General features: G+C 29.9%; 1 pseudogene across 1 annotated transcript in view; it reads right to left on the reverse strand.

The window, feature by feature from the left end:
• LOC145259060 (tubulin beta-4B chain-like) overlaps positions 1-12,262 on the reverse strand; it is a 199,573-nt pseudogene that overhangs the window by 23,090 nt on the left and 164,221 nt on the right. The window lies entirely within an intron of this gene.

A 12,262-nucleotide genomic window follows, 5' to 3' on the forward strand; every position in this document is an offset into this window, starting at 1 on the left:
GAAAATCGGCGCTGTTTTTTTTTACTAAGAGATTCATTCAGTTTTTCATCTCATAATTTAGGACGCTAATATGCTGTTGGTAAGCTTACACGGGCGGTTTACAAAAACATACTTTTGTTTTCGTTCTTTTTTCATTAAAGAACTTGTATAGTTTTTACCAGGTGCTTTTGCAGTTTAATATTTCACAAAAATTTTGTTTACATCAGGGGAGGCAGTGGAGTATCAGTGGCTGTTGTGGCGGCTGATACTCCACCGCCTCTTCTAATGTCAACAAAATCTCTTAAATGTAAGCGAAAACATACATCCACACATGGGGAAAAGTACAAATTAAAAAAAAAGACGATATGCCGTCAAAACAAAAGTATGAAAACAGTATTAAATAAAAAAAAGAGAGAAATTGTTGAATGTCTCGATTAATATATATATATATATATATATATATATATATATATATATATATATATATATATGCCGAACTGGTTAGTAAAAAAACAGAGCCGATTTTCGGGGCTGCTGAAAATGAATATCACAGTTAAATTTGCTTTATGGTATGAAGAAATTACTAGGTGACTAGAAAGTGGGTGCTCATTTTACGTTACGTGTGTGTGTGTGTGTGTGTGTGTGTGTGTGTGTGTGTGTGTGTGTGTGTGTTGCAATAATTATGCATAAAAAAATGAAAATGTAAAAAAAAAAAGAGAAATAGAAAAAGATTTGAGATACCTATTCTCAAGACACCTGTAGAATGTGTATGACGGTGGAACACAGAAATAACAAGATGAAGCCAAATAGAAAATCAATAAGATTTTATTAATAAAATAAAATAAACTAGCAGAAATGGGGGGGGGTAAAATAAAAATATATGTAGATGAAAACTATTACACTGCTCGTCTACGTACGCCATATTAAACAACAAAATATTCAATCCGTCTGCATATGAGAGAATGAGAGAATGAGAGAGAGGGGTGGGGGGGGCAAGAGATTAACACACGATTCCTTTACTTTTAACTGTTCTATCAGTTGTAGTGTCGATGGACTAAAATTATTTTTCATTTACCTTGTTTTATACTCTATTCCTCTTTATTCCTTGTCTGTATTTTGTCGTCTAATAAACGTAACGGAACATTTTGCCTCAATTGTCGTCTGCTCACTTTATCGGTATATATATATATATATATATATATATATATATATATATATATATATATATATATATATATATATTGTTGTATATAGGCATCACCACTTATCAAGGCCAAGAAGCCACTGGAAGATAAGGGTTAAAGAGTGTACAGTAAAAATTGGACAATATAGTAACCGTTAGTAATGGATATTCGATAAATTTGTTAACTTATATGGAATGGCTCATTAAAAACTTGTTTACGTTAGACTTGGACACAACCATATTGTAGACAACGGAAGACAATTCCACAGGCGTGCAGTTCTAAGAAAGAAGCTTTGCTCATGGAACCTACGTTTAGGTTTAGGCACATATAAAGAGTGGGGGAAATTAGTGATAGTGTTTTCTGCTAGACGAGTGTTTCTTGTGAAAGTTTGGCGAGGGGGGATCAGAGAATGGAGCACTTGCAATGGAAATAACAATAAAGCAGAGACAAACTCGCAACATCTCTTCTGTGAGAAAGAGATTGCAGGGAAGAGAAAATGACATCTCCTACGAGGCTACGAAGTCTATTTTGAACTCTATCAAGGCAGGACAAGTCTAGCAGCTCCTACCCAGATGTGGCAACAGTACTTCATCCTTGGACGTACCTGGCTCTTATATAGATAGAGAATTGCATCAGCAGTGAGATATCTACTGGATCGATAGAAGGATACCACCATTTTTCCAGCGGCCTTGGCGACATTTGATGTACGTGTTCTATTTAAGATCAGGAGTAAAGGTCAAGCCCAGAAGCTTGTCAAAACATGAAGCCTCCCCAAGACGAGAGCCATTCATTTCAATTGATGCCAGATGCGGATCAGAGCGTTGATTATGTAAAGATAGAAGCTTTGTTTTAGATGCATTAAAGGTAACCACCCACTCTTTTTCCCATTGTACCACTTGATCAAGATCAGAGGAGAGAGAGAATTGGAGAAAACTTGGTCGTTTACGGTCCTAGATGTGCTACCATAGATAGTAGTTTCATCAGCATAGATGTCAACGAATGATGTAAGGATGTGATTTGGAAGATCATTAATGTAGATCAGGAAAAGGGTTGGGCCCAGGATAGACCCCTGGGGGACTCCAGCATTAATACTGTGAGCTTCTGATTTTTGCCCATCAACTATTTCTCTTATGAACCTATCAGAGAGAAATGATTTAATAATTGAGAAGACATTTCCAGCTATACCATAGCTGGAGAGCTTTTGAAGTAAACTCTATGCCATACCCTATCAAAGGCCTTTGATATGTCAAGAGCAATTTGCCAGTTGTTGAAAGACGACACGAAGACAAAGAGTTACAAATATCGATGATGTTCGTTATTTCATTTGACCGATCGAATGATTTGACGTCAGAAATTCACATTGATTCTACATGGTTAAATTCTACCCTTTCGCCTCTTTCGGGCCGACTCTGCTGACTGTTCGAACTTGACTGCCCGACTGTCGACTTCAACTCCTATTATTGTGATTTGCCTTTTTCTATGACGTCAGATGTGTGGTTCCAAAACGTGACCAACTCACATGTCTTAGCACACGTTCTCCAAACACACTTTTGACAACAAAGAATTCTCAAATAACTTACTTTTTAAATTCAGTTTTCATAAAAGAACGAACAATTAAATTCTTTTTACAACACAAACAATATCTATCTTTTTCCAAAACAATAGCTAAATTCTAACATTCCAATTTCTGAATCTATTTCTAAACTTTGCTTACAAGGTTCAAGTCTCAGCTTATCCCAATCTCATTTTCCACTTATCTAATGTTCTTCTTATTTACAGCAAAAGGGGACAGTCCTTTTTTCTGTAACAAATTTACATAGTCACGACACTGAAAATGCTAATGTTTCGGACAAATAGTCGGTTAAAACCAGAAGTTCTCGTCATACAACCTTATAAATGGTTGCTTTCCACAGAAGAAACCAGTTCTCAAATAAGGAAAAAAAAACAGTTCAATTTACTTAAAATAAAATATTACAAAATTATAGAGAGGATGTCATGTGACATATCTACTACCGACATTAAACGAAAGGCAGAAGAAAAGTAAAGTACAGTAAAGATTGTCAGTGGGGGGGGGGGGAAGGGATGTACTAGGAAATCCTTAGATGAAGAGCTGGGGGAGAAGGAGGTAGATAGAGACAACTTAAAAGCATATGCGACGAAAGAAAGGATTGGTTGAGAGAGGGGACCAGAAATGAAACAGACATGCCAGTTTACAATAATACGTGAAAATATGAAATTATACGTAACTAATTGTTAAAATGTAAACCTTATAATTTTATTCATAATTTTATAGAATGCAAAAGTTATTTACTATATTATTTAAAGTTAAGTTATAAAGAGACAAAAGTAAAATATAGATAGAAATTTACTTTTGCATTGGATTTTTCTATCGCTAATAATAACAGAAATGATAGAATAGTAAAATAAAATGATACTAATAATATAAATAAAAAATAACAATAACTTTAATAATAATAATAAAATAAATAAGATAATATTAAAAATAATATGAATGGTATTATTACTGCTACTACTACACCTACTATTACTACTACTACTAATACTACTATTAGTAATAAGATTAATAATAATAATAATAATAATAATAATACTATTAATAATAAGATTAATAATAATAATAATAATAATAATAGATGCGTTGTGCTCGAAAGTTTGGTAAGACCATTCATCTAAGAGAAGGAAAACTTTGATTTCAACCCACTAGATATGGTGTCTCGAAAAAAAAAACACTGGTGGATGTATAACCTAAAATGCACTAAATTTCTCATGAATGAAATGGCAAACCAAAGCATTGATAATAACGACATTAATGGGACTGAAACTCAAAGTGAAGAACCCTACGCCAGTAGGTGTATCTTGGAACAGCAGCGAGAACATAGTCGTCAACATGCAACTGCAAGAATGAAGTGGAGTAAAGAGATTAACAAGGTAATTATGGAGTGCTTCTTCAGAAGCAACCCTTATTATGAAAATGGAAAGTCTATTAGGAGGTACAAAAAACGTATGTTTAGAAAATGGAGAGAACGGGGAACGATCGAATGAACAGAACAGTGCGTGTATGATCAAGCAAAAGCAAAACGGAAGAATGGATGGTTGTCAGAGATCGGAAGCCAAAAAGACAGGTAAACGCATAAGTAATGAAGGATGACACGGCAAATGAAGAAGATGAACAGACGAATGAGGAAAGGACAGAGATGTGATGGAAGATGTGGATGAAGTGGCAAGAAATGAAGAGGAAACAAAGGACGAAGTAATTAGTAGGAAACTGATAACGAGGTGCTTGAAAAAATCAGAGGAAGTGAAAGGGATCGTTGATTGACTGAAAGAGATTATGGTGGGAGAAAAAAGAAGTAATGAGATCATGTTAAAGAAACCAAACAGAAAAACAAAGAAAATGATGACAACGAATGGAGCTCTTCATTCAAGGAATGATGTGCATAGGTTATATGTGAAATGATAAAAGTGAGGATAAGGACTAATAGGTGTAGAACGATGTGTAAAATTAGAAAATAGTCTGAAAGTTTACGTCTCTAACTGTAAGGATAAGCATATAAAGAGGGTGTCAAAATTTGAAATTTTTCAAGAGAACGAACTAGTAAGAAGCAAGTAATTTAAGACAATAAATGAACAAAAAATGAAAGGCAAGTGAATTGAGAAAAAAATGCATGGCCAGTTCAGTATAAGATCTACCAAAGGCAGGACACAAGGGAAAAACCTTGCAGTAGATGTCAAAATGGGACTTGAAGATTGGGATAGAAGCTCTATGTGCTGTGCTGGACAAGCGCTCAGGACAAATTATGTGAAATATCACATTGATAAAACGCCTGAAAGTCCTCTATGTCAATTGTGTGGCAAGAAAGATGAGAATGTATAACACCTCGTCATTAGTTGTGAGAAATTAGTTCAAAAGGAATACAAGAGACAGCATGACAATGTTGCGAGAAAGGTCCATTGGGATAAATGAAAGAAAAGAGGGTTGGGATGTAGTGAAAAATGGTACGAGCATGTTCTAAAATAAGTGTTTGAGGGTGATAATATGAAGCTATTGTGGGATATGAATATCCAATGTGATAATTTAATTGAAACAAGGAGGCCAAATTAAGTCTTGTAGGAAAAATAAGAACATAAGGGAATAATCATTGATATAGTAACTGATGTGATTTTATATATATATATATATATATATATATATATATATATATATATATATATATATATACATATATATGCACGCGTATGAGTGTGACTCAGAGACAAAGAAAACACATATATATATATTAGTTTTCATCTCACTACTATATATTAGGTTTAATATAATAACCGATAGAGTATTGTCTCTATAATTCTATAATTATAAATACGTTATCTGCATGAATGTTAACATCGTATTTAAGAGTATCTTACGACCGGCAATGCCGGGCAGCCTACTAGTATATACACATATATATATATATATATATATATATATATATATATATATATATATATATATATATATATCATAGGAAATGAATACAGAAACACATAGGAAATAAATACAGAAAAGATATAACCATTTATATATTTTTCGTATTGATTTTTTTATTCATATATATATATATATATATATATATATATATATGTATATATATATATATGTATATATATATATATATGTATATATATATATATATATATATATATATATATATATATATATATATATATATATATATATATATGGAGGGGCGCTGTGGGGGTGTATGAATCTACTTCTCTTGTCACGGATCTGAGTTAATCCAATCTAATTTTTTTTAATCCTTCAGTGTTTTTTATCCTCCACCCACGAATATTCGCCGACCTAGATGTACGGTCGCATCTCGCAAAATGTATTTGTGCATTGTTTGTTGTCTTCAAATGTTTTGTTTCTCTTTCTTCTGCGCTTTAAAAGAACAGATTTGATAGCGTCTCCTCACTCGGGAATCGACACTTTATTCCGAAACTAAGAGCTAAACATGAAAAGAAAACACCAAGAAATGTTACTACCGGCACAGGATAATTAGCCACCAAAGCCAATGTAATTGCATAATCTAGGATTAGCAACCTTTATGAATCACACACACACATACTGAACTAAATTAAATATTGCGGCAAAATTGTTTCTGCGAAACTCATTAATTGCCGATGGATAATAGAGTTTTCAATAATATAAACACTATTAAGTTATCAACCACTTTTTAAAAATACGCACATGCGCACGTCCCGCCCCATGTATATGCATATATATATAATCCGGGGAAACATATAAGCAGAGGCTAATATATATATATATATATATATATATATATATATATATATATATATATATATATATATATATAAATATATATATATATATGTATATATATATACGTGTGTGTGTGTGTGCGTGTGTGTGTATGGATTGCTCCACATATACAGCATATAGGGCACGCACACATACATTTAAATAATACACGCACAGACAAACAGACAGACACAGGGGCACGGTGACCCATTAAGTATGAGTGCATCTTTCTAACTCGTGGATTTATTGGCCGACCTTTGTGGTTTGTTGGACCTCCATATTTTGTGGACATCTCACTCTACTGGTTCAGAAAGCGAAAACCTCCACGCAACATGCGTTGTTAATTAAGGTAAGGGGCGCCGTCGCCGCTTTTCGTTTCGATGGGGGTGGGGGTCGCTTAACCTCGCTCGGTGCTTTGCCCTCCCCCATTTCTCCTCCTTGGCTCGAGATCAAAAGATACCATTTGAATAAGAAACATCTCAGAAGACTAAGTGACTTTTCACTTTTTTTCTGAAGAGGACCAAAAAAGAAGAAAAAAAGAAAGAAGGTGGAGGAAAGGGAGAAGGTAGAGGGGAGGTGAACGAAAATAATGAAAGAAAGAAACAACTGTTTAAATCCAGTGAATGAAAGAATTAGAAATGGGATAATATTCAAAAGTTTTTTCGTTTTTAAAATTTATTCGTACGCAAATAGAAACGGGTAATTGATTTACCAAAAAAGAAATAGGCAAAGTGCCCATTACTAAAGCAATCGTTTATGCCATACTAATGCCCAGGTTCGAATCTCACGTTAATCTAAAAAAAAAAAAAAAAGGAAAAAAAGCTAAATACGTTTTAATAAAAGTATCATAACATAATAACATTAAAAACATCATATACCGTAGCTGGAAATCTTTTGAAGTAGGCCTATATGCCATGCCTTGTCGAAGGCCTTTGATATGTCAAGAGCAACTGCCCTAGAAAGGAAGCCTTTGTCAAGAGATTCGCTAATCCTATGAGATATAACCGTTAGCACATCTGCGATAGATCTTGCAGAATGGAACCCATATTGCCTGTCACTAAGAAGGTTATTTCTGCTGAGGTGGTTGACTATTTCTCTATTTAATATGGGTTCCAGCAATTTACTCATGACACACAGGAGACTTATTGGTCTCTACTTAGAGGGAGATGACTTATCACCTGAATTCTTAAATACAGGGCATACTGATGAGGTTTTCCAGGGTGTTGGAAAGCACTTTTCCTTAAGGCAACGCTTAAACAGTTTCGTAAGTATGGGAGCAAGTTCTGGTTGAAGCTTTTTTAACACTATAGTTGGGATGCCTTCGGGGCCAGTTGCTTTACTGGAATCAAGGTTCTTGATTAGCTTGGCGACCTCACGCACAGATATTTGTATGTTACCTAGTGTGTTCTGTGTTAGGAAATATGGGCAGTTGATGGCCTTCGTCACATAGGTTAGAATTAGCTGCAAAGTTCTTGGCAAATAGTTTGGCCTTGTCTGATGCTGACGAGATGACCTCTGATCCATTGATAATGGTTGGGATAGAACACACACTTCTGTTCAGGATCCTATTTGTTATTTGCCAAAACTGGTGGGAACCAAGCCGCTGATCATCTACTTTGGATTTAATAGACTGGGCATATAGCTCTCTTGCATTTTTTATTACTCTTTTACAGTGGTTGCTGGCGTTCCTGAGAGCAGCTTTAGTCTCAGTACATCTATTACATTGGTAGTTATGGAAAAAGTGATTTCTGTGCACGATGGCAGCAGCACATTCAGGGTTGAACCATGGCTGGCTGGAATTTTTTTAGATGATATGAATCGGTCTATGCCTAAAATTAACCATTCGGTTAAGTCTGATTCTATAGAGGACACATCATTTTTAAATATGGAATGCAGAGGTAGATCAGATATAAATGTACGGAAGCTATCCCAGTCAGCCATAAAGTATCGGTGGAGGGGTACGTCTGGGGACTTATTACATTTCATTTTTATCTTAACTGATACAACTGAGTTGTCGGAGTATCCTAGAGGAGAATGAACGGAACATGAACATAGCTCAGGGGAAGTTGAAAGAAAATGTCTAGAAGGCTTTCATACTGACCGGTAGTATTGGGCACACAGGTGGGCTCGCGAACAATCTGAGTGAGGTCATAAGCAATGAAGAAATCATGACAGAACCTCCCCTCATCATCTGTCTTATTTGAGTGGGTCAGCCATTCCACGTTATGAACATTGAAGTCGCCACAGATGTGAATGTTAGCCGAAGGATGTGCATAGGATGTTGTCTATTTTCTCAGATATACTCTTAAAGATAGTAACTCTGCTGTTATGGGGCCGATAGAGAGCAAATATAAATGCAGTGGTGTAAGCAAGTGCAACCCAAAAGCACATATTAGGTAAATTAGGATCTTCTCTGGAGATATCCCTGCCACACAGGAAGCCATCTTTAATGTAGGCACATATTCCATGCCCATGGCGATCTTGGGGGTTAGATTTCGATGTTAAGTTAGAGTATCCCTTAATTATGAACTTATCTAGGGAAGTGGTCGGCCTTATTCCAGTTTCGCTTAGAAAGAATATGTCCGGTTTTATCCCTGTAATTGGGTTTCAACGTCTGGAAGGTTAGAACGTAGACCACTGATGTTCGAGAAGGAGACTTGGTAGTATGGGTCTACGTTGGAAGATGGGGGTCTAGGTTTATTCAAGGTTTTTTTCTGGAGATATTTCATGTTGAGGTTTTGGGATTTGTGGAACAGGTCGGCATACATGGTTAGTGAATGACAGAGAGGGAAAGAAAGAGAGAAAAGGAGAGCAAAATGTTTTACATGTATGTATTGTACATGGTAAATATTATGAATTTTATAATATTGTTCATGGTAAATATTATTATTTTTAAAATATTGTACACACTAAATATTATAAATAGTTAAATATTGTAGATAATTTTTTAGATTTTATACATCGTAAATATTATAAATTTTTAAATATTGTACATAGTAAATATTCTATTTTTTTAATATAGTACATACATCGTAAATATTATAATTTTTAAATATTGTACATGGTAATTATTATAATTTTTAAATATTCTACATGGTAATTATTATAATTTTTAAATATTGTACATGGGAACTATTATAAATTTGTAAATATTGTAAATAGTAAATATTATAAGTTTTTAATTATTTCACATGGTAAATATTATTAATTTTTAAATATTGTACATGGTTAATATTATTTATTGTTTAAATATTGGATATGGTAAATATTATAATTTTTTAAATTTTTTTACATGGTTATTAATATAATTTTAAATATTGTATGAGGTAAATACTAAATTTTTGTAAATATTGTACATGGTAAATATTATAATTTTTTTTAGATATACATGGTAAATATAATTAATTTGTAAATATTGTACATGGTAAATATAATTAATTTTTAAATATTGTACATGGTAAATATAATTAATTTGTAAATATTGTACATGGTAAATATTATTTATTTGTAAATATTGTACATGGTAAATATAATTAATTTGTAAATATTGTACATGGTAAATATAATTAATTTGTAAATACTGTACATGGTAAATATTATTAATTTGTAAATATTGTATATGGTAAATATAATTAATTTGTAAATATTGTACATGGTAAATATAATTAATTTGTAAATATTGTACATGGTAAATATTATATATTTTTAAATATTGTACATGATAAATATTATTAATTTGTAAATATTGTACATGGTAAATATAATTAATTTGTAAATATTGTACATGGTAAATATTATTTATTTGTAAATATTGTACATGGTAAATATAATTAATTTGTAAATATTGTACATGGTAAATATAATTAATTTGTAAATACTGTACATGGTAAATATTATTAATTTGTAAATATTGTACATGGTAAATATAATTAATTTTTAAATATTGTACATGGTAAATATAATTAATTTGTAAATATTGTACATGGTAAATATTATACATTTTTAAATATTGTGCATGGTAAATATTATTAATTTGTAAATATTGTACATGGTAAATATAATTAATTTGTAAATATTGTACATGGTAAATATTATTAATTTTTTAAATATTGTACATATCAATATTATTAATTTCTAAATATTGTACATATGCATATTATAATTTTTAAAATATTGTACATGGTAAATATCATTTATTTTTAAATATTGTACATGGTAAATATCATTAATTTTTAAATATTGTACATATAAATATTATTAATTCTTTAAACATTGTACATATAAATATTATTAATTCTTTAAATATTGTACGTATGCATATTATAATTTTAAAAATAGTGTACATGGTAAATATTATTAATTTTTAAATATTGTACATGGTAAATATCATTAATTTTTAATTATTGTACATATAAATATTATTTATTTTTTAAATATTGCACATATAAATATTATTAATTTTTAAATATTGTACATATGCATATTATAATTTTTAAAATATTGTACACGGTAAATATTATTAATTTTTAAATATTGTACATGGTAAATATTATTAATTTGTAAATATTGTACATATAAATATTATTAATTTTTAAATATTGTACATAGTAAATATTATTAATTTTTAAATATTGTACATGGTAAATATTATTAATTTTTAAATATTGTACATATAAATATTATTAATTTTTTAAATATTGTACACATAAATATTATTAATTTTTAAATATTGTACATATGCATATTATAATTTTAAAAATATTGTACATGGTAAATATTATTAATTTTTAAATATTGTACATGGTAAATATTATTAATTTGTAAATATTGTACATGATAAATATTATTAATTTGTAAATATTGTACATGGTAAATATTATAATTTTTAAATATTGTACATGGTAAATATTATTAATTTTTAAATATTGTACATGGTAAATATAATTAATTTGTAAATATTGTACATGATAAATATTATAATTTTTAAATATTGTACATGGTAAATATTATTAATTTGTTAAATATTGTACATGGTAAATATTATTAATTTTTAAATATTGTACATGGTAAATATTATTAATTTTTAAATATTTACATAGTAAATATTATTAATTTGTAAATATTTAACATGGTAAATATTATTAACTTTTAAATATTGTACATGGTAAATATTATTAATTTTTAATATTGTACATAGTAAATATTATTAATTTTTAAATATTGAACATGGTAAATATTATAATTTTTAAATATTGTACATGGTAAATATTATAAGTTTTAAATATTGTACATGGAAAATATTATTAATTTGTAAATATTTTACATGGTAAATATTATTAATTTTTAAATATTGTACATGGAAACTATTATTAATTTGTAAATATTGTACATGGTAAATATTATTAATTTTTAAATATTGTACATGGTAAATATAATTAATTTTTAAATATTGTACATGGTAAATATAATTAATTTTTAAATATTGTACATAGTAAATATTATTAATTTGTAAATATTGAACATGGTAAATATTATTAATTTTTAAATATTGAACATGGTAAATATAATTAATTTGTTAAATATTGTACATGGTAAATATTATTAATTTGTTAAATATTGTACATGGTAAATATTATTAATTTTTAAATATTGTACATAGTAAATATTATTAATTTTTAAATATTCTACATGGTAAATATTATTAATTTGTAAATATTGTACATAGTAAATATTATTAATTTGTAAATATTGAACATGGTAAATATTATTAATT

Source organism: Euprymna scolopes, chromosome 34 (assembly GCF_053919585.1).
Source record: "Euprymna scolopes isolate OS-2025 chromosome 34, ASM5391958v1, whole genome shotgun sequence".
NCBI lineage: Eukaryota > Metazoa > Mollusca > Cephalopoda > Sepiida > Sepiolidae > Euprymna > Euprymna scolopes.